Below are 22,500 nucleotides of genomic sequence, written 5' to 3' on the forward strand. Positions count from 1 at the left end.
GCACCAATGGGGACCAGTTGTTTTACCAAGTCCCCGGGTTGGGACTTGGGTGCATTTCCAGGCACATTGTCGGTGCCTGAGCGGTCCCGCGGAGAGCGGGCTGCTCCAAAGAGGGGGCATCTTTGTTTTTAGAGCCCATGGGGTACAGAGGGCACTGAGGTGCCAGGTTCCCTTTAGGGATAGTGTCACAGCTGCGCAGCCGTAGAAGACAACTACAACATGGTGCATGGTTGGGGAGAGAGCCCCAGAGCAGGGCCTCTTGGTCATTTCTCAGTAGTGCCACTGCAGCGGGCGACAGCAACATTTTTCCCATATGTTTTAGAAGTCCCCGCAGAATGTATTTCATGCCTAATATGATGCTGCTTGCATTATATGATTTATGTTGCAGGAGATGATGCAGAGTACAGTATTTTGCCAGTAGTTACTGGTTGTGTTCTACATTTACTGTTTGTGCTTGTGATGGTCCAGAGTGGCCCAATTGGCCCTGTCAGGTGTATTTAATCCCCTGTGAATATTGCCTAGTGCCGGTTGGCACAGTGTTTATACAGTGAAAACACTACAGATGGACACCACACGGGTTTTAAAAAAATAAGTATTATTTATATAGATTTAACACAAGACCACAAATGACAAAAATCCACAATACTGTACTCAAAATTGACTTAAAGATGGTAGAAGTTACTTAGTTTAAGTTGGTGATAAATGCGACACAGTTTGCACAAAAGTACCTGGATGCGTAATGCAAATCAAACAAAAGGCTTGCAGAGTGGGAGATGCGCCGGTTCTGTGCTCCGATGAAGATGATGTGTTGCGCCTTAATACTTGTGCAGAGTAGGGGATGTGTTTTGATCCTTATCGGTGCGCAGGTAATGCGTAGGTTCTCGGCCTGCGGCCCAGTTGCGTTGCAACAATCCAGGTGCGATGCGTAAATGGCGCCCTTGATGCAACGATGCGAAGGCAATGCGTACACGCCCTGGCAGCCTTGCGACGACCCTGTACTTTGGAGCCGCGACAGGCCCTGCGACACGATTCTCCAATGATGCGATGGCGACCCCCTCGGGTGCGGCACGCTTTTCCGGTAATGCGACAGCAGACAACTGTGACGGAGACACGCTTCTGGAGATATGCAGCGGCGGCGCGCTTCTCCGGTGATGTGACGACTACAGCTGCGGCGGTGACGCGCTTCTTCTCATTGCGTCGTACTTCCAGCTACCAGCGACACGCAGGCTTCTGCAGATAGAATTCCCAGCAAGGAAATTCAGAGGGGAGCTGGTAGTGAAGTCTTATGTCCCTGAGACTTCAGCAGGAGGCAAGCACAAGTCCAAGCCCTTGGAGTAATATTCTGCAAGATGATGAAAGTTCTTTGAAAGTTCCTTCTCCTTTACTTGGCAATTAAAAACGACTGCAGGCCAGCCCAGCAAATAGCACACTGGTAGAGGGGTAGTCCAAACTCCTACAGCTTCCTTGGTTCTTCTCCTTGGCAAAAGGTTTGTCTTGTAACCAGAAGTGATCTAAAGTCTTGGGGTCAGGGTCCCCATATTTATACTACTTTTCTCTTTGTTCTCTGAAGGCAGAGAGGCCTCTGCCTAGTCCAAACCAGTTCTGGTCAGTTCTGGAGCACATTGTTGACATGACTCCTTCACCAGACACACCACAGGAGGTGGAGCCAGCATTGTGGAGGGAAGGCACAGACCTATTCAGGTCCCAGATGCAACTCCTCCCACCCATCTAGATGCAGACCTTTTTATTCAGCACTGTGCTGACTCACCCTCTATCCCGGAATCCCCCAGCCCCTGTTACTCAAACTCCAGACAAGGAATGCACAACCTAGCAGAGGCAGGCTTGGATAGTTAGGCAAGAAAATACCTACTTACTGAAAGTGGTATTTTCAAACACAGAATATTAAACCCAACTTTACTAAAAGATGTATTTTATCATTCTGAGTTCAGGCATACTTAATTCGAATTTCCACCAAATTCCCTGAGTTAGTTAGGATTATAAGATGTAATAATCAAACTGCCCATTATGTCCTAAGGAGAACAGGTAGCCTTACATTACGAAAATGGCTGTAATTCACTATAAGGACATGCCACACACACCAGGGCATGTCCTACCTTATCCTTACAATTCACCCTGCCCTTGGGCCTATCATAGGGGTCTCTGATATGAAGAAAAGGGAAGGTTTAGGGACTAGCAAGTGGGCGCACTTGCCAAGTCGGTATGGCAGTACTTTGCAATAGCAGGCTTGAGACACACTGAACAGGCTGCTTCTATAGGGGGCATAACCAGTGCAGCAAGCCCACCAGCAGCATTTGATTTACAAGCCCTGGGCACACCTGGTGCACTGTACCAGGTTCAGACAAGAAAATCGAATAACTCAATCATGGAGTCACTAATCAATGCATCAATTTAACATAGGGAGCACCTGCACTATGGCGCTGAATAGCAGTGCCACAGTTACCAATACATCTAACCTGCAAAACATATCAAAAACAGAGGAGGCAATCCGTAAAAATGGAAGGGAGATTCACGCCAATGATGCCAAGTCTAACAACACCTATTTGATTCAAACCTGCTATTAAACAGAACTTACCGGCGAGCGAATGTCTTTGTTAAAATTATATAAAAGTCAGTGGTATTCTTGAGTGTGTGCCTCATGTGTTTCTTCTGTGAGTATAACACATGCTTAGCACTTCCCTCTGATAAGCCTAACTGCTCACCCACACTACCACAAATAGAGCGTTAGTTTTATCTACTTTTGCCCCTGTACCAATCTGGGACCCACTGGACTCTGCACAGTGTACTTTGTTTCAGTACACTATATAGAGAGCCAGGTTTCTAGAATAATTATGGGGAATTGCACCACATTTTGGAGGAGTTTTGTGTAACTATGCAGGCCAATTTTGTTTCCTGGGCTGTTAAGCAGAATCAGTTTTAGATGTATGAAGTCATAATGAACACTTCTGAGAGCCAAGGGAACAGCATATTCAGTATGTTTCAAATGCATTTCCGGATGAACTTCTTAAAACATAACAGGCAGATTTAGCAACACATTAACCCTTATTTATAGGGATCTGGCGTAGGGCAGCACAGCAAGGCACTGGGCTACGCTACCCAACAACAAAGAGAAAGAGCAGGAATGTACCTTAATTATGCAGTATGGGATTTCCTGTCCTTTGTCCCTGCATTGGTTCCCTTTCATGGTGCAAAGGTGCCTGTGTTGTTGGCAGGGTTGTTTTGTGTAGGCAGGGGCACCCTCCTGCACAGAAAGCATCCTACATGGTGTTTTTCTGCTCTTATGTTATGTTATGTTATGTTATTGTTATTTGTTGTGCGCACAGCTACTCCAGCTAAGGAGCGTCCTGGCGCATTGACAAGGTAGAACATAACATAACAGGAACTAAACAGAAAACTTGAGGGGGCTAACTAAAACAGAAAGGTTTTTATGGCTTTCCGGAAAGCCGTGAGGTCCTCCAACAGGCGAATTTCAACCGGGAGAGAGTTCCAAGTTGTTGAAGCTTTGACGCTGAAGAAACGTCCCCCCACACGGCAAAGCCTGTATCTAGGAACCACAGCATAGGCCTGGCCTTGTGAACGGAGGGTGCGCGTAGGGACATAGAAAGAAAGAAAGCTGGACATAATTTCAGGGCCTATACCTCTCAAAATCTTAAAGGTCAAACAAAGGACCTTGAAGAGGATACGCTTCCTCACTGGAAACCAGTGCAAGGAGCGAAGGACACTTGACACCGAGCAAAATCTGGGCAGGCCGACAATCGCTCTGGCCGCAGCATTTTGTACCCGTTGCAAGCGGGTAAGCTCAGCCTGATTGGCCCCGACCAGGAGAGAGCTAGCGTAATCCAGGCGAGAGATGATGGTGGCCTGGATTACCAGCTGCCTGGTTGGGGCGTCAAAGTATTTGAGGACAGGTCGTAAGCCTCTCAGCAGGCCAAAACACCAGGAAGCTGTTTTTTTGGTGTGTCCTACAAAGGTAAGACCAGCATCCAGCCAGACTTCCAGGTTTTTCAGCTCCTACACCGGAGTCGGAATTGGTCCCAACTCTGGCGGCCACCATTGGTCACCCCATAGTTCCACTCCCCTTCCGACAATCATAACCTCTGTCTTAGTGGCGTTGAGCTGGAGACAGTTACCCGTCAACCAGCTGGCCACCGCCTTCAGTCCATCCTGAAACCTGGGGGCATCTTGTTCCGCATCCCCGCTGAGAGTAACCGCTAGCTGTGTGTCGTCGGCATATGAGACCAAGGTTAGGCCTCACTGCCTGGCGACCTCAGCCAGCGGTCTCACGTACTGATTGAACAACGTGGGACTCAGCGAGGATCCCTGCGGAACCCCCATGGCCAGTGGCTGGAAATTGGACTTGAAGGGTGGGATGGCAACACAGAAGGAACGATTGCCGAGGAAGGAGCGGAACCACTGCAGCGCCTGGCCCCCGACACCAATCTCCTCGAGCCGATGCAGAAGGATACTTTGAGAGACCGTGTGTGCGCAGAATCTAGCGCACATAAAGAGGAAATAACAAGGACAAATTCCAAAATGTCTCCTTGTTGCACCTCACCTCGGGAGGCGTAAGGATTTCGCGCCTCCCCAGGTTTACATGCTCTTGTATATCTGGGGCAGCATCAAATTCCATGGGTGTTGTGTGGAACCACCCACGCAATGCCCATGAAACGGTTCCTGAGCACAGAGTAAGCCAACGCAGGTATTTGCAGCACCTTGCCTTACTTTATATCCATTCAGAGATATGATTCTGTAATCTGCACCACTGGAGCGTCACAAAAAGTGACAATCTGGCGTACAGTGGGGTTACTACTATGCCCCTTTGCACTTTCTCAAAGCCATGTAAAGTGCTGCTAAACCTTCATAGTGTTTACTTTCTGGTGCCAAACATTTTGTGCTGGAAAGTTGCCCTTTTTGTACCATTACTAGCACTATGCACTGCTTAGCACTACACTGTATCAAGGTGCTGTTCCGTGGATGGTATCCGGGCATTCCAACTAGGGGTGGGGGGAATTTGCGTAATCGCGTTACGCAAATCTCAGCGAAACGGTAAAAAAAAAACAGCAAACACGCAGAAATTCCCCGAACACGAGGAATTGCTTGTTCGCGATGCTTTTTTACTGTTCGCAATCACTGTTCGCATGCTCGGGGGGAAATATCTTGCGAACACGCATTTGAGAACGCGAACAAGCAAAACATTTCGCAAAATCGCAGAACACAGAATTTTGGGGAATTTCGCTTTCTCCGCAAAATAACCCAAATTCAGCACATTCCGCAAGCGGAACGGAATTTACCGCCCTGGCCTAATTCCAACACTACCATCCATGGTCTCTGGGGCCAAGCTAGGTCTACGAATATTGTTTGCTTTCCATCAAATAATAATGCCTCTTTTAGGAAGACGCAAAGCATGAGAAATGTTTTTATTTCTCCTGACATTCCATGTTACATATTTCACACATGCAATGTGTTAAATGTTAAACAAATGATCTAAGCTCAGTAATTTGTACTGGAAAGAAAACGTTCCCAGTACAGAGCCTTTACTAGATATGATGCCCACACCTTTACACCAAGGCAGCCTGTTTGACCTCCGGGACAGTAGAAAAGAGCATCACCGCATATATTGGTAGATATGGTGCTGCTGTCTCCCATAAGAGCAATGCAGCATAGCTCCTATGCTGATTGCGCTGTGTTGCTTCATTTTTCAGTAAATCTGCCCGAAAGACACATGATTGAGACGTTGATTTTCAGGCTAAAGCTTTCACTTTTACTGAATGCAGAATCTAAAAGTCGTTGATGGTGTACTCGGATGTGTCAATGATAAAAGCTGTCAGTGATATTTGAATATGGTGATGGTCCCATAGTGCAGTCCAGCCTTGATTCCAAAAACATCTGTGCGCCGCCCTAGGTTGTACACAACGCAGTGCCTAATTTATGCCAGTGTTTTCTGGTACTCTGCACCGGTCCTTGATCCTTAACACCGTCACCTATTTATTACAGCCCACCACCTGGCGGCACTATTTGCCCATTTGTTATCGGAGAACATGAAAAGATTGTTACAAATCGGAATATACCTTTAAAAACAGTAATACCACAGTGTAAAAGGCCAGTGTTACCTTTTTGGGTGATCTGGAAAAGTCCAGATTGTCAGATTTATGAGCATGTGATGGTTAATAGATAGCATTCGTCCTAGCACTGCGCAGCGCCGGTAGGGGCGATGGGTGACACATTCTGCAATGGCCGCATGAAATGTTTGGGTTCGGGGACTTATATTTGTTTATACATTAGGCACTGACACAACGGCTCTGGGAAGTTGAAATTACTGCTATCTTAGGTGTTCTTCAGCTGTCAATTTTCTCCACTACTTGCCACAAACGAGAGATCAATTCAATAAGACTTTATTTCGGATATATTTCAATCCATAAAAGCACAAAATCAATGAACATTTCATAATTAAAATGACCGTTACATCTGGACAAATAATACATATTTCATAAATCATACAATTTTTTTTGATGAGTAAGTAGGCAAAATCAAAATCACAGTTAAAGTGAGAGTAATACCGAAGTACAACAAAGTGCGTTAGTGCATCATCGTTCAGGGATATATAGTCACTCATCTAAACATTTTCTTATTCTCACAGTTAATTTTAAAAATTCTATTACCTGGAGGACACTGTCGCTGTGCAAAAGCTGTAAATACATGAGTGCAGTTCTTATTCTATTTCTTTAAAAGGGTAATAAGATAGCGTCTACGGGGGTATTCATAAAATCTACATAAAAATATAAAATGCAGCATATCCTGTGGAGACTTCCCGTCGCAGCCACAGGGAGCTGCAGTTTTCTTAAAAATGTCCAACTTTGGTCTGATAAAAGGTGATGAAAGATGTTAAACCTGAACCGTGTCAGCAAAAAATTTTCATGCAAAGTAAAGGAGCATGTTAGGTATAGTTCCATAGTATCACAAGTTCTTAACATGACATATTTCCTAACATTAGGTTTCAGTAGCTCAACTTCTTCTCTTTGGGCCCTTCTGTCCATATAAAAAGCCCTCTTAATTGCTGCCACATCACCCTTTACTATCTCAATCGGGTTTTCAAACAGGTTCAAGCGTCTAAGCTTCAGGAATTGGGACTTCAAGTATTTAAGCCAGGGTACACACATTGCATTATCATGCGAAACAAGATCTTTCACTATCTGGTGGGTTAACGGAATATCATGATTTAACCATAATTTTACCCAACATGTCAGTGGTCTTAATCCAACGATGTCGGATAAGTACTGACTTCCCAGCTCTTCATGTACCGCTAAATTCGATGTACTGGCTGGGACACAGAGCAGACGCTTTAAGAAATAGTTTTCAGTGATCTGTAGCTGATCGCCACTGGCATAGCCCCATATCTCACTGCCATAAACTGCAGTAGCTATCACTTTAGCGTTGTATAGTTTCATCATGGCAGCGTTTGGCTTTTTCCCCAGTTTAGTAGCAAAGTTAAAAACTGAGGCATTTACTCTAGTCATTTCCCCCTTCTTTCTTGCCACATGTGGGGCCCAACTGAGCTTTGTGTCAAATAAAACACAGAGATATGAAAATGTGTGAGTGATGGGGATCAGGACATCATCTAGTTTAAAAATTAAATTCTTTTTTGATTGACGGCCAACATGCATTATATATGATTTAGAATTGTTGACCTTAAGGTCCCTATTAGTCATAAAGTTGTTAAAAGCATTCAGGAGTACGTGGAGCCCCTTTTCTGTTCTTGAAATTAAAACCGCATCATCTGCGTATAAAAGTACAGGAATACCCCTCCTGCCGACTCTAGGACAACCTGATTTTACCTCCTGTAGCACGGCATCTAAGTCATTGATATAAAAATTGAAAAGAAATGGGGCCAGGATATAGCCCTGGCGCACTCCCTTTTTAATACTAAAGTTTCCCGTGGTTTCCCCGTTGGATGAGAACCTAACATTGGCTCTGGTATCTCTGTGCAAATCCACCAAAAAGTCCACAATCCCCCTGTCAACACCTTTCTGCCACATGGTCTGCCACAGCCTTCCCCTGTTAACACAGTCGAAGGCCGATGACAGATCCATGAAGGCAAGGTGTACTGCTCACTTCTGTACAACAGTATATTTATTTAATATGAGAAACAGGTTAAGGCACTGTGTTATGGTAGAACGGCCTTCACAGAAGCCGTATTGGGAATTTGACATAATATTATTATCGGCAGTCCAATTTGTTAAACGTTGCAGTAAGATTCTCCCCATGATCTTAACCATAGAATCTATTAGTGATATTGGGCGATAGCAGAGAGCACTTCCCCTATCTCCTTTCTTGAAGACAGGGAAAATAGTTGACAGTCCCCAAGACGTTGGACAACCCACTATAGTGGCAACATTAAATACTGCCACCAGAATAGGTGCCCAAAAGTCTGGAACTGATTTATAGAGATCCGGTGGGATTCCATCAGGTCCAGGAGCTTTATTTGCTGTGAGACCCTCTATGGCATCCAATACCTCACTTTTGTCAAATTTAATATCGCCTCCCCTATCAGAGGAGGCAACATCAACGGTTATAGGATCCGCTGTATAGTACAGGTTTTTGAAATGACATTCCCACTCCTCCTTAGTTATGCAGCAGTCAAGTCCGTCACCTGGATCATCTACCAAAAAAGGTTTTTTGACCAGTGCCCAGAACTTGGTGCTGCAATTCAAGGTGGAGGGGTCAAGTATTTCATCCCAGGCCTCTCTTCTTAAACACTCCTTACGGGAAGCAATGACAACCTTGTACTCCTTTCTGCAAAATTTTACATCCTCCCGGTTCCTCAGGGTAGCTGACAAAGCAGACCTAAGTTTGCGTGCAGCTTTAGTGCAATCGTGGCTGAACCACCTCGGACCTACTTTCACCTGGTTCTTATTGGGGACAGATAATAATTCTGATAACTTCTCCGATACGTTTTGATAAGCAGCTAGGACCTGCCTGGGATCTCCCCCCTCAGTGGTACAGTCTTTGATATCCTCCGCACAACTTTCAACAATGTTTTTATAGAGAATATCCGCAGAGACCATTGACCATTGAAGTCACCTCCTCCCATCTGTTGTTCCCAGCCTACCTAGGCTATTATTCTTATTCACCTTTTATACCCAGGAACCGTTTAAACAGATTGTTAGAGGATTATGGTCACTGAATTCATTTGAGTCGATGCTGAACGAATCTAAGAGTGTTTGTATCGTCAGAGAGACAAATATGTGGTCTATGAAGGTACCCCTGCCATGCCCTTTGAAAGTAGGGATATAAAAACATTTTAACGGGTTCCTGAGTGTCATAGCCAGGGAAAGGTCAAAGTTATTCAGCAAATCATTACATAATTCCCCCTCCTTAGTGTGTTCCATATGGAGACCACCTATACGTTCACAATACAATTCTGATAAACATTTCTTCAGCGGATCACCACAAGGGTGCACGTTAAAATCCCCCATAATCATGAGGTTATGGCCCAGATCTTTCAAAAATCTAGAGACAAAAGAATTTAAAATAAAAATTTGATTCATGCCTGCACTATCTTGGTTAGCATTATAAAAATTTACCAGGCCAACCCGGCCGTTACCTCTGAATAAAACTAAGCCCATCACGCCTGTATGCTGTGATTCAATGCTTCGTACTTCACAGGATATTAAAATAGAAACAAAAATTACAAGTCCCCCCTTAGGCCTACCCCTTATCGAAGGTGTGGCTGGCACATAGAAGGCCTTGTACCCTTCCAGAAAAAGATCACACCCCACCACCCATGTTTCTTGTAGGCAGATGATCATAAATTGTTTTATATAGGTAACCCAATTTTCATCAGACATTTTGGCAGCCAGGCCTGCAATGTTCCATGAAACAACATGACATCCTGACGCTATAACCTGAGGGTTTTCTATATGGATAGATTCACCTGTAGCCACAGTGCCCTGAGCCGCAGGTGCCTCCTGTCAGTCACACAACTCAAGACCGGATAACACTTCGTACGAGTCATTTACATCCCCTTAGTCCATCTGCAATGGGGATGGGATACAGGGCGTGAACTTTGGACACAAACTGGGGTATATTTACAAGCCCCTGTCACCACCAGAACATCACTTTTTTGATGTTGTTGTGGCAATAAAGGCTTCACATTATTCACAAGGCAGTGATAAGCTACTTAATGTGGCTTAACGCCACCTTCCAAATAATGCGGTACAAAAGGGGGCGGATTAAACCCAGATTTGTTGACTGGGTGTGAGTGTTTGATTGGTTCGGATGCTCCGTACATCACCACCCCCTTTTGTACCGCCTTCTAAATAAGGCCTTCTTTCACGCTACACTTAGCATGAAAGGGGAGGGTGATGGGTGTGGCGGTGGGCGTTCCACTGCAACACCCATTGATTTTGAAGCTGCCCCATATTTACAAAAGTGGCTTAAATATGGGGCAGTGCCCATATTAAGACCAAGTATATCTGGTCTTACCCTGGAGAAATGCTGTATTTCTCCTTGTTTTTGCTGTTTTTTTTATGCATGCTGCCTTGTGCAGCACACATATATACAGTAAAGTGCCATTGGCAGTTTATGTGCAGAAAGGTGTCCCTTCCTGTGCATTACCAATCATTTTAAAAATGCCAGGTTGTCACTCCTTTATGTGCTGCATAAGCAGCACACACAGAAGTTACAAAGCGCCATTACTGATTGTTATGTGCAGAAAGGTGCCCCTTCCTGCATTCAAACAATCACTCCTCACAACGTAGGCACCCTTGCACCTGGGTGCTAGGCAGCTGAAGTTAGCGCCAGTGCAGGGGGAAACACAGGGCTGCACCATATTTCTGTAAATGGCGCAGTGCGATGTTAAGCCAGCAGGGTAACGCCGCGCGCCGTCCCCAAACTGTTCAACCCTTGAAATTTTCTAATAAAGCGTTCTTGATGGAAGCAACATTTTATATATTTTAAATTGTGGGCATTTGTTTTCATGTAAACTGAATCCATTACCATCAACTTGTTTACAAGAATAAAGAGTTTAATCTGTACTCACGCTCCGGGGTGTGTGTCTGCGCTTCTGCCGTGGCCGCGTCTGAGGATGGTTCGTGTTACTAGTCCAAGTGCGGCTTATGACCCCCTCCCGTCTTCAAGGCACCTCCCGCCACGAGCCCCGCCCACGGGATGGAAAGTGAAAGCATTTCTCTTTCTGGATGCCTTTCACTCCCTACAGGAATGCACCCCTTGCCTCAGATAAGCCGCTTAACCAGAATCCAGTTCTCACAGTGAACAATGGCCCGCCGTGATACATAAAGTGTGGCTCTAAAAGTGACTCCCTTCACCCTCACTCAGGTGTATTCACACATTCATTCACCGCGACGGTCGGGCTTCCGCTCCACTCTCTCGGCCCCACCCCTGCTTGGTTTGCTTGAATGTCCCGGTGTTTTCTGTCTGTGAGCGGAGGGACCATGAGGGACCCTCGGGCTCCGTGGAAGCAGCATCGCCCCTGTGCCCGCTGTTCAGAGCCGCGGACTCCATGAACCGTCCATATGGAGGAGATGCTTGTATGTGCAGGGTGTGACGGCCGCTGGGTTCTGCCTGGGACGTCACTGCACTGTCTGCGATTGTGAGCCTGTGTGAGTGGGTGCCCTCGTGTGTTTTTGTCTATGTGTGCCTTTCAAATTACCCCTTAAACGGACATTGTCTAGAGATAAGTGCACAGATTTCACCCTATAAACAGCTTCACCCCCACACTAGTGCTGGCAAGAGCCGGCCTGTCCTTCCGCCGTGGGTGGGTCTCTCCAGGACTCCGGAGTCTGTTTCATGGGTCGGACACACAGGCATTGAAAGCGTTCATGTGAGTAGGAACAGCTGCTGTAGGGTCTCCTGTGGACGGTACTCCGGGTAAGGCGTGCAGGCCGCACCCAGGAGCCAGTATTCTTCACCTGCATCCTTTTTTTGTTTTTGGGATAAATTACACAAAGATGGTCTGCAAGTAAACACTCCTCACATTTCACTCTCATGTGAAAAGTCCCCCGTCCTGAAGGGTTGAATTAAAACATATATGAGGGGGCAGCTAAGGATAATCTACCCCTCTAGATCCAATAACGATGATATAGAGAACCACCGCCCCTCCCCCCAGCCCCAAAACAATCACATTTGGCAAATGCTGACACAATCCCACAGGACTCCTGTATATATGTTGTTAAACTTTAATTATACGTTTGTTACGCGCGCCCTCGAGCATATCTTGTTTTCTTCTGTAAACCCTGTTCCATTCCATCTTCTTGTACCTGAGTGTTCTGGAGTGGAAGGAAGGTCGTCAAGGCACTGCTTATATTGGTGTTTAAACTCAATAAAAGATGTCTAATTTTAAATCTCCGACTTTACAGGGGCCTGTGCAGCCCCCCCTCTCTGAGGCCCCAGGGACCCCATACCCCAGGGCTGATTTCATTATTAAAGGGGATGGGGCAGCACAGCCCCTTTTGCCCAAGATATTATAGGCACCTTGACCAAAATGCTAAAAAGGGGGGAGGATGCAAGTGAGGCCCCCTTCCCCAAGCCTTCTGTGGCCCCAGGGGCCCCATGACCCGGGGTCTGATCACTAGCTTTGTCCTGGGGAGCCCACTCTGGGACACAGCGATTTCCCTGCCTGCACTGATGCGGGCAGAGAAATCTGAGTGTGCTTATGGCTGGCAGGGGCATTTTTGTATCTCTCGACATGTGGGAGCAAGTGCAAAGTCTGCTTCCAGTGTGCAGGAGCTTTGAAAATGCTCCTGCCGGCTGGGAGCAAACTTTTGTTGTTTCCCTGCCGGCAGATACAGGCAGGGAAACAGAACAAGAGATTCAGTGCGGGGGAAGGGGGAAGGGGGAGCAATGATTGCTCATGCAGCATGCGAGGAGCCTGCTGGGGAAGTGGGAGCAGCAGGGTCCCTGGTGCTCCTCTCGCAACCTCCTCGGCTGAGCCTGGTGGGTGCCCTGGGTGAGAACCAGGCACCCGAACGTGGACCCCCTCCCTTTAAACTTAAGTAGAGGCCTTGGGAGATGGGGCGCCAGGGTCCTTTAAAGGCATGAGGGGGGGCCATGCAGCACCCCTCCCCTTAATCTTAAGTAGTGGGACTGATGGATGCGGTCCCCAGGGCCTTTTAAATGCTCAAAGAGGGGAATGCATGACACCCCGCCCCTCTAAAAAAAAACAAGAAAACGAAGCTTGGATGATGTCATCAGCGATGTCAAAAATTATGTCATAGAACATGTCATTAGTAATGTCATATGTGAGGTCATAAGTCATAAGTAGTTCATGGCGGGGTAGAATTTATTGTTACCTCTGTTTACTATAACTGGTGAATTTCTTTGTTTTTTAGTTTCAAATGAATGATTGTTGTGAGTATATGATTGGTAGCATGTCTTTGTAATATATGTTGTGTTCTGACATTATTTTGGTAAAATAATGGTTATGTTTTTTTATTGTAACAAACCAGAATATGGTTCACAATTACCAAAATCTTTGTAAAATGTGTTTGCGTATTTAACAGAAATATATTCAATAGAAATGGTTTACTTGAACAGTTATTGTACTCAGGTGATGTGTGTGGGTATTAGAGTGAGGGGAGGGACTGCCCTCTCCTATTAGAATTCTCTCTCAGATGACAGGTGTTCATAGTAGGGTGTGTGAAGGGACTGGACTCTTTGCTCAGCCCTCTCTCATATGACAGGTAGCATAGTAGGTTTCGTTGAGGGACTGGTCTCTCTACTGGGACCTCTCTCTGTACTGGTAAGTGTGTGCAGTAGTCTGTGGCGAGGAACTGCCCCCTCCTTTCAGACCTTTCTCTCAAATGAGGGTGTGCATAGTAGGGTGTGGGAAGGGACTGTTCTCGTCTTTTAGACATCTCTCTCAGATGATGGGTGTGTATAGTAGGGTTGGGGGAGGAAGTGCCCTCTCCTTTTAGACCTCTCTCTCAGATGACAAGTCAGTGCAGTAGGGTGTGTAAAGGGACTGGACACTCTGCTGAGACCTCTTTGTAATGAAGGGTATGCATAGTAGAGTGTGAAGAGGGACTGACTTCTTCTTTCAGACCTCTCTTGAAAATGACAGGTGTTAGAAATGTGGTTTCTGGTTGGCAGAGGATCAGTATTTGTAGAGTCAGAGGATCAGTATTTGTAGAGTGCCACAAATCACCCATGAGTGTATCCAGGCGCTGACTCAGTCAAAAAGCCAGGTCTTGACGCTCTTGCTGAATTCCTCCAGTAAGGGTGTTGTCCATAGATGGAGGGGAAGGTTATTACAGAACTTAGAGGCAATGTAGGAGAAGGAATGGACTCTGCTCTGGTAGATGTGTAAGGTCTGTGCAAAGGTGAGGGTGGCAGAGTGAAGGTTTCTAGGTGATTGGTGGAAGTCCAGGCGGTGGTTGATGTATGCTGGCCCCAGGTCATGGAGGGCTTTGTGGGTGTGTGCCAATATCTTGAAATAGCATATTTTCTGAATGGGGAGTCAGTGGAGATTTCTAAGGTGTGGGCAGATGCAGGCCCATTTGGGCAGGTTAAGGATGAGTCTGGCCTATGAGTTCTGTGTTGTCTGCAGTCTTTTCATGAGTTTTTGCGTACAGTGCGTTGCTGTAGTCCAGCCGACTGGTTACTAGGGCTTGAGTGATGTTTTTCCTTGTGCCGATGGGGAGCCATTTGAAGATTCTTCAGAGCATGCACAGAGTTTGGAAGCAGGCAGAGGAGACTGCATTGATCTGGCTCTTCATGATGAGCTTGCTTTCCAGGATGATGCCGAGGTTGAAGGCATGGTCTGTCAGTGCGAGAGTGGGTTCGAGTTCGGTAGACCACCAGGTGTCATTGCAAGGGGAGTTATTATTTTCAAAGATCAGGAATTTGGTCTTGTCAATGTTGAGCTTCGGACAGTTGTTCTTCATCCTGTCACCAACATTCTTTATGCAGTTGTTGAAGTTGGTCTTTGTGGTGATGGGGTCTGATGAGAGCAAGAGAATGATCTGGGTGTCATCAGCATGTATTTCATGTTGAGGTCATTGGTTCTGACAGTGTGGGTTAGAGGTGTCATGTAGGTGTTGAAGAGGGTGAGGCTGAGGGATGAACCTTGCAGGTTGCCACAAATGGTGCTCTTGGTTTCTGAGGTTAAATGAGGTTGGCTTTTTTGAGTATGGAGGTGAGGGGCTCCATGTAGATGTTAAACAGTAATGGGGAAAGAACTGATCCTTGTGGGCCTCCCCTGGTTATGGGGAGAAGGTCAGACGTGAAGTTTTAAAAACAATTTTCTTTGTGAGCGGTTCTGAAGGAAGAAGATAAACCATTGTAGGGGTTTGGGAAAGAAAAATACCAGGCACAGTACTGTTTAATGTAGAAGGGCATATGAACTCTAGATATTTATATGCTTTAACTAATTGTAAATATCATCAAGAAAAAAGTTTTGATAATTACATTTATCTTTATTCTTTTTTTTATAAAATACTTTTCATATTGGATAGAAAAAACTTCACATGTAAAAATCACATGTACAAAATTATTAAATTATTTTCTTGATGATATTTACAATTAGTTAAAGCATTTAGATATCTAGAGTTCATATGCCCTTCTACAGTAAACAGTGCTGCAACCTTTTCTGAAGCCTGATTGGTGAGTATCTAGAAGGTTGTTGCAGTCAATGTGTTGGTTAAGTTGAATGAGAACTCACCTTTCCGGGATTTTGGATAGGAGAGGGAGATTGGTGACTGGCCTGAAGTTGTCGGGGTAGCTGGGTCCGAGCCCACTTTTTAAATTACTGGCATGACTTGGCCCATCTTTAGACAGTCTGGCATGATTCCAGTACTCAGAGAGCTATTTATGAGCTTAATCCAGAGAGGGGCTAAGGTGAGGTTGAGCTTTTTAGCCAGTTGGACGGGAATAGGATCAGCTATGTGTGAGGAAGATGTGGATCAGATAATCATTTCTGTGATGCCTGCTTTGGAGATGGGGTTGAATGTCTTCCAGCTGCATGGAGGGTGCCAAGGGGAGTTGTTTCCTTCATTGATTGGAGGCAGGTTGTCATTGGCTGTCAGGAGGTGGTCATCAAGGGAGCGTTCAATCTTGGTGATTTTGTTGTGAAATAAATTAGCAAAAATGTCACATAGTTCTTTGGAAGCCTGTATGATGATGCGGGAGGTTTGGCTGTTGTTTGATGAGATTGAAGACTTCTTTAGGACAATTTTTCCATTGTCTAGTGCACTACGGAAGAAGGTAGATTTTTCATTCTTAATATATTTTTTGTATTTCCTGCATTCTTATTTGAGTTGATCAAGGTGGGTTGAGGACGGGTGTTCCGCCAGAGTAGTTCTGCAGCTCTGAGATGTCTTCTTTCAGAGTGTAAGTCTGTATTGAATGAGGCTCTCGATGGGTTGTTACTGACTCTTTTTTCCTTCAAGGGGGCTATTTGGTCTAATATAGTTGTCATTGCTGTGTTGTAGTGTGTAGTGAGCTCAATTGCAGATAGCTCATTTGATTTGAGGGGAGTAGTGTTCTTACCCTTTCTTCCAGATCAGCAAGGGTAATCTGTCTTAGATGTCTCGCCCAATGAAAGGCATCCAGTGGACAGGGAAGGCAGTGGGTCAGATGGTTAATGTGAAATAGAATGATGTGGTGGTCTGACCAGTGGAGAGGGAGGATGTGGTTGATAGTAACTGTATCTTCCTGAGCTATAATGGTGTCCAGGATTGAGCCTCTATTGTGCATTTGCTCTGTTGGATAAGGTTATGGTTGAGAAGAAGTTTTTTTAGGAATTGGATCAGGAGTGTTATTTGCATCATTCCAATTTAAGTTGATGTCCCCTAATATTTTGTTGTCGGTGTCTAGGTGTAAGCAGTGTGACATCAGGTCGGAGAGGTGCTGTTTGAAAGAGGGAATTTTGCCTGACGGGTGGTGGAGGAGATGGCAGTGTATTGTTTTGTTTTCCTTCATCTTAATGGTGGAGGATAGATATTAAAATGTGTTGTAGGAGAGAGAGTCAATTTCAGTTATAGAGATGTTGCTCTTGTGGATGATTGCAATACTCCCGCCACAATGGTTCTTTCTTTCTTTGTTTATGTTTTAGGATCCAGGGGCACAAGCATGTCAAAGATAGGTAAGAAGGATTTGTTCATCCAAGTTTCTGTGATGAACGCAATGCCAATGTCGTGGGTTGGGATGGCTTCTGCCAGTTCTGTTGCATGTTTGGTCGCAGAGTTGCAAGTTTATAAGCATGTAGTGAGTTGTTGTCTTGTTGTCAGGTTTCTTTTCGGGAGGGGCAATGGGTACGTTTGTGAGGAGGGCTGGTGGCCTCTCCGTTCTAGGTGTGAAGTGATCTCTCCCATAACCTGTGATTACCTGGATCGTGTAGTTGGGGTTGTTAGTTCTGGAGAAGTCGTAGGAGTTGGCAAGATCAGTTGCCTCTTTCATGGACATTGCGGTGCGTGCTCTTTTGGGTCTCTGTGGCTTGATAATGAGGGGGATTGAGCTCCAGTTGTGTGTCTGGATTGTGAGGGCTTGGGTGTTTATTGTTGGGGACAGTAAGAGAGGAGTGTAAGCATTGGATAGGCTCCAGATGTGTGGTGATGTTCGATAATATTTTGCTTAGGCCCTGTATTATAATCTCCAGTTTGCTCTCAACCAGAAAGAGTCTTTGAGACATATTAAGTCAGTCAGGAAAGTTTAAGTTCAAGATGTCTTGGAAGGGACAATCTGACATATCTTGGAGATGCTCTGGCTGAGAGGGTGGTGTTGGAGGGAGTGAGATTAGCTTCGGTGGAGTATGTCTAGAGATTCTTTTGTGAGTTCACGTGAGGAGAGGGTAAGTTAGGGGAAAGGGTGATAAGGGATAGGGGGTTGTGTCAGTGTTTAAAGTGTTCTGTAGAGTGTGTAATTGGGAGTCAAATGAGTCTAGCTTGATGTTGTTGGTTTAAATCAAGACTATACCATTCCTGTAGATCATGGGTACTCACAAACTTTCTCTCGGGGGCCTAATTTACAGTGTGGTTTGTGTCCGAGGGCCGCACCGGTGGTAGCGGGGTCAGTGGGGGAGGGTGTGGGCTATATCAATAAAAAAAACTATGACCATAAGGTTGATCACAGGTCCCTGCAGCAGATGCCTTTGTTCACTGAGCCACCAGACCCGGCATACACACATCTCTCTCCCTCCCTCACTCACTCCCTCTCTTGATCTCTCTCTATCCCTCCCTCTCTTTCTCCCTCTCTCCTTCCCTATCTCGCTCCCTCTCTCCCTCCCTTGCGTCCTGTCTTGCTCCCTCTCTCCCTCTCTCTCCCTCCCTCCCTCGCTCCCTCTCTCTCTCTCTCTCCCTCCCTCTCTCCCTCCTTCTGTCTGTCTGTCTCTCTAACTCCCTCTCACTCTCTCTCTCACTCACTCCCTCCCTCACTCACTCCCTCCCTCCCCCTTCCCCTCTCTCCCTCTCTCTCCCTCTCCCACCGTCTCTCCCTCCCTCCCTCTCTCCCTCCCTCTCTCCCTCTCTCCCTCCCTCTCTCGCTCCCTCTCTCCCTCCCTGTTTCGCTCCCTCTCTTGCTCCCTCTCTCCCTCTCTCTCCCTCCCTCGCTCCCTCTCTATCTCCCTCGCTCCCAGCCTCCCTCGCTCCCTCCCTCTGTCTGTCTCTCTCATTCCCGCTCTCTCTCACTCCCTCTGTCTTTCACTCCCTCTCTCTCACTCCCTCTGTCTCTCACTCCTCTCCCTCTCCCTCCCTCACTCCCTCTCTCCCTCACTCCCTCTCTCTCTCCCTCACTCCCTCTCTCTCTCCCTCCCTCACTCCCTCTCTCACTCCCTCCCTTGTTCCCTCTCTCCCTCCCTCTCTCCCTCCCTCACTTCCTCTCTCGCTCCTTCCCTCTCCCTCCCTCAGTCTGTCTCTCCCTCCCTCAGTCTGTCTCTCACTCCCTCTCTCTCTCTCTCACTCCCTCTCTCTCTCACTCCCCCCTCTCTCTCTCACTCCTCTCACTCCTCTCTCTCTCACTCTCTCACTCCGTCTCTCTCTCTCTCCCTCTCTCCCTCACTCACTCCCTCTCTCTCCCTCCCTCGCTCCCTCTCTCCCTCGCTCCCTCTCTCCCTCTCTCCCTCCTTCCTCCCTCTCTCCCTTGCTCTCTCCCTCTCTCCCTCCCTCTCTCACTCCCTCTCTCCCTCCCTCTCTCTCTCTCGCTCCCTCTCCCCCTCCCTCACTCCCTCGCTCCGTCTCTCCATCCCTCCCTCTGTCTCCCTCCCTCTGTCTGTTTGTCTCTCTCTGTCTCATTCCCTCTGTCTGTCTCTCTCTCACTCCCTCCCTCACTCCCCCTCTCTCACTTCCTCTCTAACTCACTGCCCCTCTCTCACTCCCTCCCTCTCTCACTCCCCCCTCTCGCACTCCCCCTCCCCGTCTCCCTCCCTCTTTCCCTCCCTCCCTCTCACCCTCCTTCTCTCCCTCCCTCTCTCCCTCCCTCTCTCGCTCCCTCTCTCTCCCTCCCTCGCTCCCTCTCTATCTCCCTGGCTCTCACCCTCCCTCGCTCCCTCCCTCTGTCTGTCTCTCTCATTCCCGCTCTCTCTCACTCCCTCTGTCTTTCACTCCCTCTCTCTCACTCCCTCTGTCTCTCACTCCTCTCCCTCTCCCTCCCTCACTCCCTCACTCCCTCTCTCTCTCCCTCACTCCCTCTCTCTCTCCATCCCTCACTCCCTCTCTCACTCCCTCCCTTGTTCCCTCTCTCCCTCCCTCTCTCCCTCCCTCACTCCCTCCTTCGCTCCATCCCTCTCCCTCTCTCTCTCTCTCACTCCCTCTCTCTCTCACTCCCTTCTCTCTCACTCCCCCCTCTCTCTCTCACTCGTCTCACTCCTCTCTCTCCCTCTCTCCCTCACTCCCTCTCTCTCCCTCCCTCCCACCCTCTCTCTCTCCCTCGCTCCCTCTCTCCCTCCTTCCTCCCTCTCTCCCTCGCTCTCTCCCTCTCTCCCTCCCTCTCTCACTCCCTCTCTCCCTCCCTCTCTCGCTCCCTCTCCCCCTCCCTCACTCCCTCGCTCCCTCGCTCCCTCGCTCCGTCTCTCCATCCCTCCCTCTGTCTCCCTCCCTCTGTCTGTCTGTCTCTCTCTGTCTCATTCCCTCTGTCTGTCTCTCTCTCACTCCCTCCCTCACTCCCCCTCTCTCACTTCCTCTCTAACTCACTGCCCCTCTCTCACTCACTCCCTCTCTCACTCCCCCCTCTCGCACTCCCCCTCCCCGTCTCACTCCCTGTCTCCCTCCCTCTCTCCCTCGCTCTCCCCCTCCCCCACTCCCTCTCTCCCTCCCTCCCTCCCTCTCTCTACCTCCCTCTGTCACCCTCTGTCATCTCACACTGCCTGTGTGTCAGCCTGGGCTGAGACAGCTTCCAGGCGCACACACACACAGCTGCACCCAAGCACTTCACAGGTCATTAAAGGCCATTTGCATGCTAATGAGGCTTTGTTGTATTTCACCTCATCTTAGGCCTCTGCACTCCTCTCTCTCTCACTCTCTCACTCCGTCTCTCTCTCCCTCTCTCCCTCACTCACTCCCTCTCTCTCCCCCCCTCGCTCCCTCTCTCCCTCTCTCCCTCCTTCCTCCCTCTCTCCCTCGCTCTCTCCCTCTCTCCCTCCCTCTCTCACTCCCTCTCTCCCTCCCTCTCTCGCTCCCTCTCCCCCTCCCTCACTCCCTCACTCCCTCGCTCCCTCGCTCCCTCGCTCCGTCTCTCCATCCCTCCCTCTGTCTCCCTCCCTCTGTCTGTCTGTCTCTCTCTGTCTCATTCCCTCTGTCTGTCTCTCTCTCACTCCCTCCCTCACTCCCCCTCTCTCACTTCCTCTCTAACTCACTGCCCCTCTCTCACTCCCTCCCTCTCTCACTCCCCCCTCTCGCACTCCCCCTCCCCGTCTCACTCCCTGTCTCCCTCCCTCTCTCCCTCGCTCTCCCCCTCCCCCACTCCCTCTCTCCCTCCCTCCCTCCCTCTCTCTACCTCCCTCTGTCACCCTCTGTCATCTCACACTGCCTGTGTGTCAGCCTGGGCTGAGACAGCTTCCAGGCGCACACACACACAGCTGCACCCAAGCACTTCACAGGTCATTAAAGGCCATTTGAATGCTAATGAGGCTTTGTTGTATTTCACCTCATCTTAGGCCTCTGCAGCTCCACTCTGGCTATACGAGAATCGCCCGGCCCCACAGAGCAGAAGACTCTCAGAGTCGCGCTGCAGCAGACACTCTTTAAAAAAAAAAACATGGGTACAATGTTTGCAAGGTCCGTGGGCCGCCAAGGAAGGCTTGCCGGGCCGCCACCGGCCAGCGGGCCGTACTATGAGTACCCATGCTGTAGATGGTGGTAGAGGTGGTGCCATTGCGCGAAGGGTGTTTCTCGTTAAAGATCCTCAGTTTGCAGCTAAGAGGGGTGCTTGTTGTTTTGGATATGTGGAGGTGGGATCTAAGTATGGTGTTCCATTTCGTGGGGCATTGGGTGTGGAAGATAAAATCCAGTTTCTTTTGGCCTTTGGAGGAGCAGTGGTATATATCGGCAATTTGAGTTTCCGTAAGTTGGCTAATCAACCTATGTTTGAAGCTTCTTTTTGCTTTTAGTGAGCGTTTAGGTGGGCCGATGATGGAGAATGAGTTAGGGCCGTAGGTTTCCAAACATTTCATAGATGGGCAGAGGGAGGGAGATAGGTCAAGAGGCATCTTGCCTCAGTGGGTGTCTTGATGTCGATTGTGCACAGTTGAACAGGTTTCCACTATGGGATCTCCGGTAGGGGGTCTCCCCAGGGTGATAGGGTGGAGCAGCTGCAGGGGACGGATCACCATCTTGTCCCCGGCGGAGTTTCCCTGTCCCAGTTTGGAGGTCCAGACATATGATGGTTGGAGTCTGCAGCAGTCCGTAGGTCAGGCCCGAGTAGGCTATGCTGGGAGTCACAGCAGTTACTCCAGGCTTCTCAGCAGGCCTGGTCTTGCCATCCCGCCCTTGTAGTAGCTGGTGCCGGGGGCGGGGCAACCACTTCAGTATTTCATGGAAGTCTGTGCCGGGAGCCACAGCAACAGCTCCGGGCTTCGCAGCAGACCCATCCCCAATATCACACCCCTGTAGAGGCTGACACCGGGTACCAGGGCATCCACTTCAGACTTGCGAGAAGGTCAGTTTCCGATCCGGCTTAGCAGGAAGTCATGTTTCACAGCAGGCACAACTTGTCAATCCTGGTGAGTAGAGATCAACAAAAAACTCTTTGTCACTCTAGACTGAATTCTGTTGGCATGCTAGGAAACAGACGGGTGTATGTCCAGGATTATGGTAGGATTTTCACAGATTTGTGATCCCAAATCGCAGAGCTCCTTTTGGGTGCTCCTTCATGGTGGCCATCTTGCATCATAGATTCTGCCAGTTCCCCATGGGAGATTTTTTGAGGAGTGGTCGGACGTCTGCGTGTTTCCATGGGTCGAGAAAGGTGGCTGTGGCAATGGATGCATTGAGGATGAATTGGTGGCTGATATCCTTGCCCCGAGGTTTGAGAGGAATA

At 48.0% G+C, this 22,500-nt stretch overlaps 1 protein-coding gene across 1 annotated transcript in view; it reads right to left on the minus strand.

The window, feature by feature from the left end:
• Positions 1-11,164, minus strand: part of LOC147725106 (GTPase IMAP family member 4-like) — a 98,410-nt gene extending 87,246 nt beyond the window's left edge. Inside the window, exon 1 of the mRNA XM_086966543.1 lies at positions 11,057-11,164. The gene's annotated coding sequence lies outside the window, so the exon portion shown is untranslated. The remainder of the gene's footprint in view (positions 1-11,056) is intronic.
• Positions 11,165-22,500: the final 11,336 nt, after the last annotated feature.

Source organism: Lissotriton vulgaris, chromosome 4_1, assembly GCF_964263255.1.
Source record: "Lissotriton vulgaris chromosome 4_1, aLisVul1.2, whole genome shotgun sequence".
Lineage (NCBI taxonomy): Eukaryota > Metazoa > Chordata > Amphibia > Caudata > Salamandridae > Lissotriton > Lissotriton vulgaris.